This window comes from Cupressus sempervirens, chromosome 11, assembly GCF_028749045.1.
Source record: "Cupressus sempervirens isolate cs-2001-9-10 chromosome 11, ASM2874904v1, whole genome shotgun sequence".
NCBI classification, from domain to species: Eukaryota; Viridiplantae; Streptophyta; class Pinopsida; order Cupressales; family Cupressaceae; genus Cupressus; species Cupressus sempervirens.
In genome coordinates, this window is record NC_143128.1 from 583,417,118 (window position 1) to 583,433,887 (window position 16,770).

A 16,770-nucleotide genomic window follows, 5' to 3' on the forward strand; every position below is an offset into this window, starting at 1 on the left:
CAGGAGCGAAGGAGTGAAGGAGCAGGGTTTCCAATCAAGAGAAGGTATGAAGTATATCGAGCCTTCCAAGCATTTCAATCTGAATCCCATGGCAATACTCTCCTCTGCCACTCCACAAGATCATGAAAGGTATTTTTGACTGGTGTTTTGCTTTTATTTTGAAAACCATCGAATCCTTTGTTTTGTAGATCCTTTTTTGTGTCTTTTGTGTTCTTGTTTGGTAATGGCGTGGATCGAATATGAGACTATCTGCTGTAGTGCATGGTACTGACGAAATTGTTGTTGGAGTAGCAGAAGCTAGGGCCATTCATGTAGGTTCTTCCTATCTGCAACCACCTTCTAAATCAGGGTAAGTTGATTTCTTTAGTCCATGAGTTGATTGCTTTGGAGGCTTGGAAAGGTCAAGGTTAGTGATATGATTTTTTTGTTTAAGTATTTAGGTTTTGAAGATTCAATTGAAGATTCAAAATGAGTATAACATAAATGAAAAATGTTACAAAGATTTCAAAGAATCTATGCAAACACACATTGGCAGTAGAGCAATCTGGGGTAGCCTAAGGGCTGCATTGCATTGCACAGGAACTACTTTCCAATGAACCGAGAGGAGATCACATTTGGAGAAAGATTGTGAGCCTTGAATTAAGGACTACAGTCCACCAATCAAGTGGAAATTATGTTGTGAGATTCTTTGAACTGAGGCAAATGTATTGGCCTTTTGCTATCCCAATTATTTATATGTAAAAGATTGAAAAAAAATATCAAGAGACAAATTACTGAATAGGATGTATATTTTACTTTCTATTCAAAAATATAGTATTATGATCATTTGAATCCAATGATTAGCCACATTCATGTTTTGTGGGTCAATTCTCAATGAGCTTCACATCACAATTGTTCTACATTTAGATCACTCGAATGAATTCTGAGACAACTGACAAGTTCTGTATCTGATTAAATTGTTACAAATTTTTCTGCATGTCAGGGAAGCATCCATTCTGCTCATAGAAATTTTTTATGCCCTCAATATTCCACCCCATTAAAAATCTTTAGCAATAGATTCATGCATTGGGGAACTGGCAAGGATTAAAATCATCACTAACTGCATTCTCAATACCTAGATACTGTTATACACAACATTTTTCCAAACAACAAAGAGAGCAATGCAAGTGAAAGAGAGTATAATAGTTTGTAGAACATGGCAGAGAGAGGAATGGTGTCTTATCTCATTCCATATATCTGAGTATCCCATGAAGAAGAACAATGTTTATCTATGTATATTCCTGAGTATTCCATGAAGAAATTAGTGACTTCTGACATAGAACTTGATCAACAATTCTTTTAGAGCTAAAATAGAATAGAGATATGAATCACAATGTAAGGATGATCTACAACATTCATGACCCCTATCATGCCCCCACCATGAGGGAGATACTAATACCATAAAAAGTCATCTTATCTAAGACTTCATGATTTTCTGAGAATGAGCGACCAGACAGCAAGGCACTGAGAACAACTATTAATAGAAACAAACACATACTAGACAGTGATCATTATTACAGCAGCAATAGTTAGTTATTATGCACAAGTGAGGGAAGGAGCATTAAGGGCTATGATTTAGCAAACCAAACCAATCAATGGTAACAATTGCTTACAAAGGAGCATGATTGAATTTGAGTCTGAAGAGGCATGATCTTGTCTGAAGACCAGGGTTTCCCAAGTGATGTCTATCTTCCTGGAGACATTATCCGTATAAGTTGAGGAAGACCACAATGCAACAAGGTGTCAAGGAAAGTATTTTCCTAAGTATCAGTGCTTATAAGACTAGGTCAACACATAATAAATCAACGATCAAAGATCATATCAGAAATTATTGTCAACTGCAGGTAGTGACATACCTTGTTCATTTTTGGTATGCATGAATATATGTTTGATATGCATGCTTAATAGAGGCTCAAAAAAAAGTATGGTTCTAGGTTTTCATACATATTTGTCCTTTGATAAAAAAAAATTGATCTTCTCTATTGACCTGTAATAGATTGTGGTGAACCTTTCCAACTATGATTTCCTAGTCATCGGCGCTTAGTCAATTGACTCAAGCATTTAGTTCAATGTACCTTGTATGCAGAGACCTCACCAAATTCCATTAACCAGTTTATTTGGGTGCATACATGGAGATGAATGTGGGTATTTGTCTTTCAACATGTTTTTTCTTTCCATTGATCTCTCGTTGATTGTTCACTAAGTAATTTCAAACAATCCCTATTCTTTCCTGAATTCTCTGGCTTGAAACTGACCGTGGGTAGCATTTATTAGAGATTCTCCTTGCGATGTATCATGTTAATGATTGCTAGACTCTTATAAAGCTTTTGAATTCACCTCTATAATATCTTGTACATTGTGATTCCCTTTGATTCATAAATTTTGAATAATGACTTCCCAATTTGATAATGATTCTTCGTCTTTTTTTTTTTTTTTGGTCCCTTTTCCTTATAAGTGCTTCAAGTTTATAATAACAATGTTCTACATCTTGAAAACTTCTTATGATCATATCTAGAGAAATAGCTAATAGCTATGTGTTTGCACATCTTGTAGTTGCTTCATAGTAGAGCATATGATGCATTGTGCCAAGTAAATTCATCTGCATTATGCACTTTTGTTGTTTCTCCCTTGTAGCTATTCATAGCAAACCAAGTCTTCACAGCACCATGATTGACATCATTGGTGTGTATGGAAGACAAGTTGCTGATGATATTCAACATTCTCAATTGTTGAAGTCACCACCATAGAATCATCACTACATCAAGATTGGATTCTAATTTTTGCTCTTTATATTTAATTTAAAATATAGATTAAAATAAATTGCTCTTTTTATATTTAATTCTCTTTATATTTAGGTAAACACATGAAACTAGAGGGAGAGGACAAACGCCATTGTGAATATTAAAATGAACTTTTTCCATTACGTTGGTTGAAAAAAAATACCTTTATAATTGCAATTACTTTTTCCTTACTCCAGAACTTGATAGAACAAAACACCAATGATTCTCATAATTTATAATTATCATCCTCTTATCTGAGCAAGAATTATAAGATATCCATCATTACCTTGGTGGTTGTCTTTGTCACAGATTGTACACCCAAGCTTTGGATTCCTTCAATTTTTTGGATTTTTTTACAAGAGAAAGTACCCATCGATGTACTACAGAGCATGAAGCTCAGGGCATATTAAAACAGTTTGCCACAACACACTAACCATAGTCTTATTAGATACTTCATTGCTAATTATTATAGGGGCCATATCATCCTCAAAACTCATTTAGGTCCTCTTCACATTGTCCCCATGAATTGTAACAAACCTCTCGCTCACAAGGTTTCCAATTGCATTACGAATCTGAAATTGAACAACATAACTCATTATGTATTCATTTCCCCCAAGAAAATGAAGCTAGAAATAGCTTGAAATTTGCCCACAATAAAGAATTACTTACATCATTCAGGCTAACTTCCTTGGATCCCTATTTGTACATTTCCTCCATCAACTGTGATTGCATTCGTTCATATCTGGTTATGTGCCATACCAACAATTTTCTCAACACTATTTAGGGCAATATAAAGAATGTTACCTCGGTAATACGGGTTGATGGTCCCCCTTCTTGCATCCTTTCCATGATAAGAATCCTCAGTGATGAAACAAGATTGGCTCGTCTCATTCTTTCACTGGCTAAGACTCCCATGTTTATGAGATCCATGTTAATGGTCCTTGTAACCATGACACTCAAATGCATTCAGTGGCTTCCAATTAACATAGTTCTTTTAGAGCTGACTAATTTTGTGATGATAATGCATTCAATATACAACTAAATGAACTGACATTCCTCATTGCCAAAGATGCACAATGGTTACTAGTTGAATGATCGGTGGCAGATTGTTGAAGTGCAACTTCAAGAAGCTGGAATGATTCTGCCACATCACACCTATCAACCTGTAGAATTGGAATGTAAGATATCTTTTTATTGCCTCAATCTGGCTTTAAAACATTCAGGAATGTAACCCACTTTTGTCTACATAGGATTTTCTTACCCACTCAGAGAATCTGATGCGGCCGAGGGCTTCACTTATTCTTATTAAGCTTTCAATTTGGTGCAGAGTCATTGTGATAACCTATACAAATCATTCTAGAGAACAAGTTAACATAACATGAGAATTGCCCTGCATCTAGATGCATTCTTCAGTAGAAGTATGAGATATACTGTTACTTTTTTCATGTGTGTAACTTGTAAGCATACTATATAGAAATTGAATTTGAGAATATATTGAGCTAACCTTCTTGCTACTACCAGGGAAGTTTCCCTTCCTATGCATTTCAACATAACCACAGATCAGATCTTCTGCTGCCTCATCAGATATCTTAGGATGTATATGTTGTCTTGCATAAGTGATATACGAAGTGAGAGTCAGGAGGTCGAAAGCATCCAATGTTTGGTCCTAGAATCATAATGTAGTTCACATCAAAAATATCAGGTCATTGGACCCCCCATTAATTACTACATAGTATTAACTAAATCAGAACTTACCTCTGGCTCGTCATAATGTAATGCAACAAGATGCCTTGCAAGGCGCCTGTCTATTTTTTCATTAGCTTTATCAAGCACTAGGTAGATCAAATCAAACCTACAGGCATTTTTTGTGATTCTTTTATACTTGAGTGACAACAAATAAATTCTCTAGCTTGAATTCTAAAACCAAACATACTCCACCTAGAAAGAAATGTTGGAGGAAGTTGGATATTGTCAATCACTGACAATCTAGGGTTGTAGTGTGAACCACTAGGATTGGCACAAGCTAAAAGAGATGTTCTTGCATTCAGAGATGCTATGATCCCAACCTTTGCAATTGACACTGTTTGTTGTTCCATAACCTACTTCAAAGGAATGGACCAGACGTTGATATACAAGTCAACCAACAACATAGATTACGAAGTCAAGAAACTAGTAAAAGCACATAATTCGAAGAGCTCAGATAAAAATCACACCACATGTAACATGCTATGAGCATTGTTTGACATCTTGTCAAACTCATCTATGCAACAAATACCCCTATCACTCATTACCAATGCTCCACTTTCTAGAACCTGTTGAGTTCAAAGAAATAAGCAGTTTATATAGAATAAAGTGGTAGGTAGTAGTGGAGGAGTAGGCAGCCCAAAGAGCACAATGATCAACAAATTGAGTTAATAACTTACTATTTCACTAGTTTCAAGATCCTTTGATACATAAGCAGTCAAACCAACCGCAGAGCTTCCACGACCACTTGTATAAATGCCTCAAGGAGCCAACTTATGCACATACTGAAGTAGTTGAGACTTACTCGTAGCTAGATCCCCAACAAGCAGGATGTTGATATCACCACAAAAAGTAGCGCTTGATGCTAGTTTTACTGCAGTTCCCCCCAAAAGCTATTTAAGAAGCATAATGGTTAACATATGGTTCAAAGAACATGCAACAAATTACCAATTAATCGAACATGAATGCAAAGAAAGATACCTGGCACAAGAGCCCTTGCTTTACATCTTCTAGCTCCCAAATACTCGGAGCTAAGGACCTAGTTAGCCTCTCATAGATATCGGGCATGGGAGATAGTTCTTTCAACTTCTCAATCTATAAATTGGCAGTCAAAATTCAATTTCAGAGCTTGCAAAATTCATGTTATCTACAAAAAGTAAAAAGTATGAGTTTATACCTTAGCTTCATAATCAGTTGGTTACATATCACCCTCTTGAAAAGAGGCAAAACTATTACTATTGGTATCATGTTCCATTGGATCTTTGGCTCGCAATCTTGTCTTGTCTGCCTTTTTCAGATGAAGGCAATCGATGTAGGTCTGCACCAACAAATGATTTACAAATTAGAATTAGAAATCATAGAATACAGCATTAAGGTCCTCATTTCCAACTTAAATGGACTAAGATCGGCTTGAGAGCTTTGCTTTAAATAGAGATTTCACAATCCTTTGGTTTGGTCCCACTCTAACTGTCATAGCTCTAAAAATCCCAGTAACCTACAAAAAAAAACCAATGTCAACCTTCAAATGCTAACACTTGGCAATAAAAATGAGTGTAGAATTTGTATATCATGTAATGTCAGACACACCTCGATTCGATCACTAGGTTTGGCCGCATCAACAAGTTTGTTGTGCATCAACAAGCTAACAGTGTGCAGGATTTCCCCCTCTAGAATGGCATCAAACATTTCTTGCAGCCTTACAATCTGCTTATCAGCAAACCTAACCACAAAGTAAAAGGATATAGTTGTCTTCAAAGTCTTGAAAATGCAGCTTCAAATCATGCATAAACTAAAATCAACAAGTTCCTACCTGCATCTGTTATGCATCAATGTCAAAGAATTCATAGCAGCACATTCTGGCCTTGCACAACGTGTAGGTTCATCAATTTAACCTGAGCATTTGAAGCATAAAATAGGATGTGAATACAAATCTAGCAAAAACACTTTTAGACAGCAAGTACCATTGTACGTAGCGAAGCAAAGATCTGAGATTTTTTTTAAAAACATGAAATACATTTGACAAAATTCAGTAGAAGATTCTCATGGAATATGAGAATAAAATTTGGTGTGGAAGTTCTCATACAGGGATTTTTTCGCACTAAAAAAATGTGCTCTCTCATATATAGCTTTCATCAAGAAAACATCTCAATGTGAGAAGAACCTCATGTACGGTGTCCTATTAGTTCCAATTAAGGTTACAGAGAGTGGATAAATAGTGGCCGTGTCACAATAAGGAGTAAGATCTTATTTACAAAATCTTGGAATCTAAAAGCTTCTGAGATCACTTTCATAAGCATGAATCTGTTTAAAGCTGTAGATTCTCCGCCATAGTTTATGCAAAATAGAATTGAGAAACAAACATAACATGCAATGAAGACACAATTGACTATTATATTAAGAGTTCAATTGCAATCCAACGAATTACCTCTATCACCAGTTACTAGTGCTAGAGCATATCCACAAACAAGGCACCTAACAAACGCTTCTTTGATTTCTGGTATAATTGAGCTGCACCGAATTATCATTCCTTTGATTGAAACCATCTTCTCAATATCTAGATTTCAAAGACAACAAAACCCCCTAATTAGATTTTTCAAATAGCATTGAACAATGAAGACGTAACTTTAAAAAGAATTGCCTACTTGATGGATTCAGATCTCGCATGTTAACTGTATCTCTAAGATTGAATATTCTTGCCTGAATGCAATGGTAGTTATATGTAAGTCTGAGCCATATTTATGTGCATAAATAAACACAATCTGAAACAACAAAGTCATTAAAAGAAAACGTAATAACTGACAAAAAATATTTTTCCAAAAATACAATTCAATCACCTGTATGTGCTTCTCCCACAAAGGCTTGAGGTGAACAGCTACATCCATCAATACAATGTCAAAAATGGTGAGAACTTCAAGAGGATATCTGACCATGTTGCCATAAAGGTCTTCATCATATTCAAAGATATTCATTGCATCAATATTCAGCGAATCACCTTCAACTTCCATTGTCTAAATAAGAAATCAACTAAATGAAGTGAATACAAAAGCAAATGTGCTCAACCAATCATTTGAAATGAGACTAGATGGTAACCATAAGAAGCTAGCAGGGACAAATTTGAACCTGTTCCAAGAGCCTCATGTATTTCCCCTCAAGGTCTGAAGGATCATCCTTAAAATTCCTCAGAAAGCGCTGAACTACTTGATTGACATCTTGAACACTTATGTTTGTGCCCCAAACAAGCATGGGGGGGTTGCCATCAAGGTCACCCTCGAAAGACTAGGGCATCTAATTATAACAGCCAAAAGAGGTAATTAATGTGTGTTTCAACATAACATATTATACAAATCGAAAAGAAACGATTGACTCAATTGATAGGCAGTTCTTTGTCCAGATAAAACAAGTTCATTAATAAGTAGAGGAAAAGAAATTATGATTACCATCTTTAATTGTCTCTAGTGGAATTTTTGGTCAATTCCTATTGTTGGGCCATTGAGGAGCCACCTGCATTTAGATTGTTTTATTTTTTCACTCCTCTAGGATAAATCTTCTTCTAAGTTACTGTCCACTTTTCTTGAAGCTTTTAGATAGCCTTTCTTTGTAAGACTTATTTTGTGATATTTAATTATTGCTTTCAAATATCTAAAAGCATATTCATTTTAACCTAAATATAAATGTCTTTAGCACAAGATATTCTCGATGCGAGTTGAAAGTGAGCTTATGTTCTAGAGATTGATTTATTTGCACATTTGTTCAAGTTTTATGTGTTGTGTAAGGGTTTAATAAGGGGATTTTAGTGAAGAACAATGTTGAGGTTTGTGGTCTTCCATCTTAGTAAATGTGTGTACTTCTACGGTTCTTTTTTTTCAATCTTGCACTGTGGTTTATTCTAGAACTAGTTTTTTTTATTCAATGCATATGCATATATATCAATTGGTCTCTATTTTCAACCAGCTAGTTATTCATGATTCAGTGTAGTTGCAGCTTTTAGATACTAAAAGCCTTGAGTGTGAGATAAGAACCTTTCAGGTCTTGTGCTCAATTTATGAGACTCAAAATGATAGGTCAAGTTTATTTTCAATTATCTCTTTTATGGAAATCCCATTGACGATCTTCCAAATGTGCATAGTTATATATTCATAGCTTCAGGTTGAGTAATATTTAGTTCTTAAGAACCATCCTTTCCAATTTGAAGATAAGATTATTCGTGTGTGCTGTTCTATTTTGTGTTGTTTCATTAAATATAACTTAGAATGCCAACAAGGTGCCGAGAAACTTAATTTGAAGTATCCTTGTGTGTGGAGACATCTTCGCATTAATCTTCAACTTCAAATAGATTCTAAATGTATCCATGTATGTATGTGTTTATATATTTCTGATTTATCAATATAAACTAAGATCAACACTATATCTTATTAACTGGACCGTGTATTGGCTCTTAGTCTTATTAGCTTTCAAATACTACATTTTGTAAATTAACCTCTCTAGTTGTTTTACAAATGGGGCTTATTTAAGATTTGGTTAAGTTTCAATAAGTCCATTTAATTTTTCTTTTCTTTTGCTCAATTATTTTTATGGCTTACAAAATGTAAAATCAATGTTACTAGGTTGGAGCTAAATGTCTCCTTTCAGTTTCTTCTAATAGGTCCTTTATCCTCTTGTTCTGGTTATTTCATACACATCTTATTAGACAATCATACAGTGGGATCTCCATGCTAAGACATAATTCCTTAAGGCTTGGACCTGATTTAGTGAGCTCCATTTCATGTTCCACCAGCTTTTAGGCATTTCACTAGGTGAGATCCTTTGTGGTATGACCACTGATGGTGTATCTTTCAAGAAGGATTGAAGTACACACCCTTGATACTAAATCATTCAATTATTAAGAACATCAGTCTTCCACAATCCATTTGATTTATTTTTAATGCTTCTGGTTTACAATTGTGTCTTAAGTTTTTGGATCATAGAGTGTGATCTGAAAGATTGAGGAAGACACACAAGCTCCCAGTGATAGAGGTACAACATCTTCCTCAACATCTTAATATGGCAGCTTGCTTTAGCTTTAACTAGTCTGTTACATAGCTTCTAGCTAGTCAGAGATAGATCTGCAAAACTTTGAGGTAAATTTTCTAATCAGTTTACATTGGAATAATATAAAATCCTTGACATTTATTTATATGGAACCTGTTGGTAGAACAGAAACTGTTCTCCAGATTACATTTTTTCCACATAGAATAGTTAAAATAAAACTTGATGGTGCAAAGAACAATGGGAAAAATAGTAAAGAGTTTTTCTTGCTAAACAGATGATTTTAGCTGGAAGATGCCCAATTTTAACATTAATCTTATGCAATTTTAATCTTATGCAATTTTAATGTGATTGGTATCCTTCTATAAGATGATTGTTGTTCTGATCACTGGCTTTGAGTGAATGTGTTGCACCATATAACAAACTTTTGCATGATGTTATATATAAACTTCACCAATAAGTAAATGTGTTCAACATTTTTCAAGACCTTGGCACTTGAGCTGCAGTATCCAGTCTAAGTGTTTCAAGTGCTTGTACCATATATTTTTATCCATTCAATTAGATGTCATGTGTTTTTGCGGGGATCTAGACTAGTTTAAGCCTTCATCAAGAGAACATGTTCATTTCAAAGGATCAAATGCCTACAAGGTTCACATTTCAGGTATCAGTTATGATTTCTTTCTAATATCTTTTACATTGATTAATGATATAAATCATTTTTAGGATTGATATGGTTTAAATTTTTGTTTTCTAATTGATATGGTTTACATTTTTGTTTTAGGAAGACTTTTGTATCAACATTTCAGATGATATTTCATAATCTATCTTCTACATTAACTAAGATCGCATGTCAATTGAGCCTATATAGTTTCTTTTCATCTAGAGACAATTCTAACACTTTGTGAACATTGGCAGAAGAAAATAGCAACGACACTCTTGGCATCATCTGCAAGGAGCCACGAGGACAATTCAAAGCAATATGCTTCTCCAAGTAAAAATAAAGAAGCCGGTAAAAGAGATGAAGCTTCCTTCCAAGAGGTCAAAACACCTTCCACTCCACGTGAATCACACAACTTCTCAACATCAAGTTCTTCCACATATCAGTCAAATGAAATTGATCTCTCTGACCTTGTTGATATGGACTATGGTAAAGTGTATGATATGTAAGTGTATGATGGAATAGAGCAAATCTAGAGCACCACTATAACTTATAATATAGAGGGATGGTGATAGTAGTTAGTTGGAGGTTGGTTCCGACATTCCATCCATCCCTTTTTGGGTACATGATGATAATTTTATTTGGTTGTTGTTGTTGAGCAACATAATAGTTCTATTCACATTATATATCAAGTAAATAAATGGCTTGACATTACTTAAACTTTTCATGCTATCCATTTCTTTATATAATCAAAAGGCTTGAAATGTGGCAAAACATTCACCATTAAATGGGGACAATCCCTGTGGAAATTAACTGAACTTAGCTGAATTGTGCAATAATAAGTCATGTTATGTGTACTCTATATGTTCAAAACATGAAAATGAGTCTTTTTATCATATGTTTTATCTTTTGGTGGGCCCTATCAGCCATGGACTACCTTCATACAATGTACATGATTTGTTTGAATCATATAACTAATTATATATTCTTCATATTAGTTACTGTCAGTGTTTTTCGGGCATTCTATAAAACAGTTCACATGCTTTGCATATGATATGACATTTTGCATGCATCCTGCACTCTCTCTCATCCGGCTAATGATGGATTACACAGAGTGATCTAAAACCATGATGCTAAAAAACACACACAATCAAATCCAAAATGAACTTGCACTACAAATGGATTGTAGAAATTTGATATTGGTAATTTTGCATGCATGTCTACCAGGACAATCACGACTTAAAAATATATTTGTCCTGGTAGGCATGCATGCAAAATTAACAATATCAGATTTCCACAATCCATTTGTAGTGCAAGTTTATTTTGTATTTGGTTGTGTGTGTGTTTTTAGCATCATGGTTTCAGATCACTCTACGTAATCCATCATCAGCCAGATGAGAGAGTGCAGGATGCATGCAAAATGTCATATCATATGCAAGGCATGTGAACTGTTTTATAGAATGCCTAAAAAAAAATTACACCCAATTGTTGGTCGAAATTTCCACCTTCATTGGTCAAAATTTTGACCAATTCCTGATTGAACTTGGACAATGGCTCTAGAATGTTTTCGACCAATAGATTGGTAAAAATTTTGACGAGAAAAATATCGACTAATGGATTGGTCAAAATTTGGTTGAAAATTGGGTCAAAATTTCGACCAATAAAGGTCAAAAAATGAACCCAAATGTACTAGTGGTAGATCATGAAATTATACCCCAAAACAAAAAAAAATTGCTCAGAAAAGGATTTCGTATGAGGGAGATATCGCTATTTGAAAATCACCTCTGTAATTTTTTTTTTGAATTGTTATCATCGCACCTCCAAAAATCAAAGAAAAAAAGCCCAAAAAATGTCAGATTTGTTCTATCAAACCCTTGTTCTCCTTTTTCTCCAAATACTGAACAAGCTACAACAAATATGGCTTTGATACCATGAAGGATTCGAGCAATACACAATACAAATCCACAAAGCCCGAAGAATACTTGCATGTAAAAACCTATCACAGACAAGAGAAAGAGAAGAGGAGGCAAGGGTTTTGCTCTGAAAATATGCAAGCTATATTCTCGGAAATGAAAAAGATACAAGATAATTACAAAAGATCAATCCTTATAGAAGGAGATCGCAACTCGAAAAAGGTAACCTAAAAGGTAAAAAGGGTAACCTAAAAGGTAAATGCTATTTAATAATTACTAATTAATTAGTAAATATGAATGCAAAAGGTGCATAAAGTGAAATCTTAAGAAGGGAGAAAAGGTAATTTAATTAATGTAATTAAATTAACCTTTTTCTCTAATATTAAGTTGTGCAAATACAACTTTCAACTCATTTACATGTTTACATGTAAAGAGCCTCCAAGAGTGTGATTTGCAGTAGAAAGGCATTTTAAAACACTTAAAATGTGTAATAGACCTCCAAGAATGTGATTTGCATAAACTTCGTCTTTTACATGTTAAGTGTCACATGTAAATGCATGGGGAGAATGGGATTTTTCTTTCCAAGGCCAAAATTGCTCAATGTATATTACATATTGCATATTTCAAAGCATGCAAAAGGGCCCTAGAGAGTGTGATTTGTTCTCTCAAGCCCCAAAAGCAATTTTTTTAAATATGTAAAACATCTTGGAGAGTGTGATTTGCCTCTTCACTCCATATACATGTTATTTAAAACATGTAAAAGCACTTGGAAAGTGTGATTTTAATAAAAGAGAAAAAAGACTTGCATTTTAAAACATGCAAAGCCTCTAATAGAGTGTCTTTGGGTTTTCCATCCATGCATATGCATCTTGAGACCACGATTTTGCATATAAGAGAAAAAACATACATGTTAATGCAATCCAAGGGAACATTTTCTATGATGATGTCCATATTTCTTCATTCTAATCCATAAAATCCATCTACATGGAGGCATTTTGAAGTTTCACTGCATATTCAAGCCTTTGGTGTTAGCATTTCTTGCCAAATCGATTCATTCCAAAGCAAAATAAGGACATGTTTTTGCCCAAAAAGTCTAGAAATGGCTTTTGAAGATCACATTTTTGGATTAATAGGAGGCATTTTTTAGTTTTGATGATTTTCTTTGCCTTTGGGAATCACGTTTCTACCTTTCTTAGTAGAAAATGATTCATGCCATTACATCTTGAGACCATTTTTTTAATCAAAAATGCCCCAAAAATATGATATTTGTAAAAACATCTTGCATTTTTTAGGATTAAAGAAAAAATTTGGCATCACCATCCAAAAATGGTTCATCTATTGCTCATTCAAATTCGTCATTTGCAAGAGTTGAGAAGGTCAAGAATTTGTTTGAAGATTCAAATTTGGAGGAGAAACATTCTTTCAAACCTATTAATCTTGCACATTTGGCTCTTTGATCACCAAGTTAGTTGAAGTTTTCAAGCCTTTGCTATTTCATTGCATATTTTGGTTCATCCTTGTACATTTGTCCAAATATATGCCACGTATTTTGCAAATCTTCTTTAAATAAGATGAAAACTTTCATTTTCAAGTGCTTGGAATTTTACCAAATTCCAATTTCGAATTTGCATAGGAAAAAAAAATGATCTTTGTCATGTTTGACTAAAAAATGAAAGGTATGTTTTTGTTGTGTGCATAGTTTTGTTTGTTGTTTATTGCTTGTTTTGTTTTTCTTTCCCAAAAATGCAAGAACATTCTTCACCATTCCACTTTCCACCTTTTTGTGCAAGTGCATCACATCATTTCACATTCCATCAACACATGCAAAAGCACGTTGCATCCATTTTCCAATATACACAAATACATTCTTTTAATTTTTCATGTAATCTCGTCATCCATCCTCATTTACATGCAAATACATCCATTCACATTTACATGTAGTTCCATCCTCTGAACTTAATTACATGTTTACATCAAGTCATGAATACATGTAAATCAATTTACATGTAATTTCATCTAGAGAACCCGATTTTGGTAAAAGGTCTCTATTTAAATACCAAAGTTATCATTTGCACGTATCCACATGCATCTAGCTTACATTCCAGAATTAGTCATGTAAAGCTCATCCATGCATCCATCTTCCTAACTCTCATTTTCTTCCTCTACATATCCTTTCCATATCTCATTCATTTCATTGCATAAATTATGTGAGTATTTAATCAATACTCTAAACACATGGATCTTCAAATATCTATCTTTGCCCATATCTTCATGGAGTCCATATCTTCTGATGATGTATTCACCCTTTGGAAATTTCATGTTGCAGCACAAGATATGATCGCATCTAAAAATTCCAAAGGAAAGATGAAGTACTAGTATGACAAGTAGTTAGCTCATGCAACTACATCACATGTCTCATCTCCTCTAGATCAAGTATTTGACACAGAGATTGGAAATGTTGACATGGCTAATTTCTTACAAAGGGTTGAAATTCCTTCAAATAGAGAGATGAGACACATTAAGAGAAGTAACATTCATTTGGTGTCTACTTTCCCTATGACTACTCTGGAACCACCACAACTAGTAAAGGAGCTTGTTGTTCCAAAACACCAGCCTAAGGTTAGTACACAAAATTTTAATATTGTTAAGAATTTGAAGATGACTCATGTTCACATTTCTATAGGATGTTTTAGCACTCCCATGACAAAAATATACGCTATAGGAAGCCCTTAAGTCTTTGACCTTAATACTAATGTCTTAGACCAGCAACCCACTAAGGTCCTCATGGCTACAAAAGTCAATTCAACCCAACAACCATCCAAGCTAGTTAAAACACCACCTTTTTATGTTATAGTTATAATGGGCAAGTACCTTGTTCATAATTGCATTATATATTTGGTTACTACTAGCTCAATTATGTCAAAGAAAATTGTAGACCGGCTAGGCATCAAGTATGAGCCACTTGAGAAAGAGGTAGTTCAACTAGATTGGGCAACTATTGAGATTGTTGGAGTTATAAGGAACCTATAATTGACCTTGCATCCTTATACTAGTTTTTTAGTCCCTATGGATATTTACATCATTGACTTGCCTCCCTATTTTTCCATTTGCCTATCATGTAATTTCATAACCAAAATAGGAGGTTATTTATCTGCAGATTGGTCTAATGATTAATTGTAATAGATTTCCACAATCCGTGCTATTCATTTATGCTTCTGGGTGAGATTGTGTGTAAGTTTATCAACATCAACATTTCAGATCATACTCAATGATCCATCATCAGGATGAGAGAGCTTAGAAAAAACATAATAGGTTGCATACCCAGACAGAATAAAAAGCAAAGGAAAGTGGGCCAAGGAGGACAACACGCAAGTCAAGGAGATAGATGATTAAAAAAGATAGAGAACAAAGAGGCCAAAAAGAAAATAAGAGAAAAGAAATGATACCACAAAAAAAATCACAACATCGTAAATAACTGAATAAAAAGATATACATAAATATCTAACTAAAACTAAATAAGATCAATTATATATATAACTAAGAAAAAATAAAGAACAAGAACCTAAGAGGCAAAGAAAAATGTGGCAATCAATTAAGGTGAGATAACAAGCAACCAATTCAAAAGGATACGCATATAAAAAGGAGGCAAAGGAAAAGGAGGAGGTTCCTAATTGCAGAATCAGAAATGGGAAAAAGGCGAGGGAGGAGGGAGACACCAAAGGACAAAAAATAAAAAATGAAGGAAAGCTAAAATAAAATTGAACACAATAAATGGTAAAAATGATAATAATAACAATAACAGTGATAATAATAACAATAAATTAAATAAATTAAATGGCATTAAGATCAAACAAAAACATAAATAAAGCAATAAAGAAATTAGCAAAATTAAAAATAATACTAATAATATGTATGTATGTATGTATGTATGTATGTATGTATGTACGTATATATGTATATATATATATATATATATATATATATATATATATATATATATATATATATATATATATATATATATATATACTCATATATACAAATAGTTACATATACATACATACATATACATACTGAAATAAAATTAAACACAATAAATAATAATCAAAAAAGATAATAATAACTATAATAGTGATAATATAAGTAGAGGATATCTTATTGAGAAAAGGGTAGATTTGATAATTTTGTGCAAGATAAAGGCAACTCTAAATGGAAAAATGATGATAAAGGCAAGACCAAGTGGAAAGGTGGTAACTCTTACCAAAGAGGTACTAGTTCTTACTAAGGAAGAGGTAATTCTTACCCTAGAGGTGGTTTTCATTGTAATTGTTTTAGATGTGATAAAGAAGGGCATATAACCTTCGAGTGTAAATACTTAGGTGAGAGTGAAGGTAATAATGGTCGCAATGTTGTGATTCAAGGAGAATTTGAGGTTGGAGAAAACTTGATGATAAGGAAAACTTTGTATAGTGAAAGGGATGATGAAGAACCTATTATAAGGAGAATTATTTTCAAAACCAAATGTAAGATGGCTGGAAAATGTTGTAAAGTGATCATTGACAGTGGCAATTTAGCAAATTTGGCATTAGAGGGGTTGGATATAAATTTCTAG

At 33.8% G+C, this 16,770-nt stretch overlaps 1 pseudogene; it reads right to left on the reverse strand.

Moving 5' to 3' along the window:
- Positions 1-3,316: 3,316 nt before the first annotated feature.
- On the reverse strand, positions 3,317-7,715 carry LOC149530997 (DNA replication licensing factor MCM4-like; annotated as a pseudogene).
- Between the last annotated feature and the right edge of the window lie 9,055 nt (positions 7,716-16,770).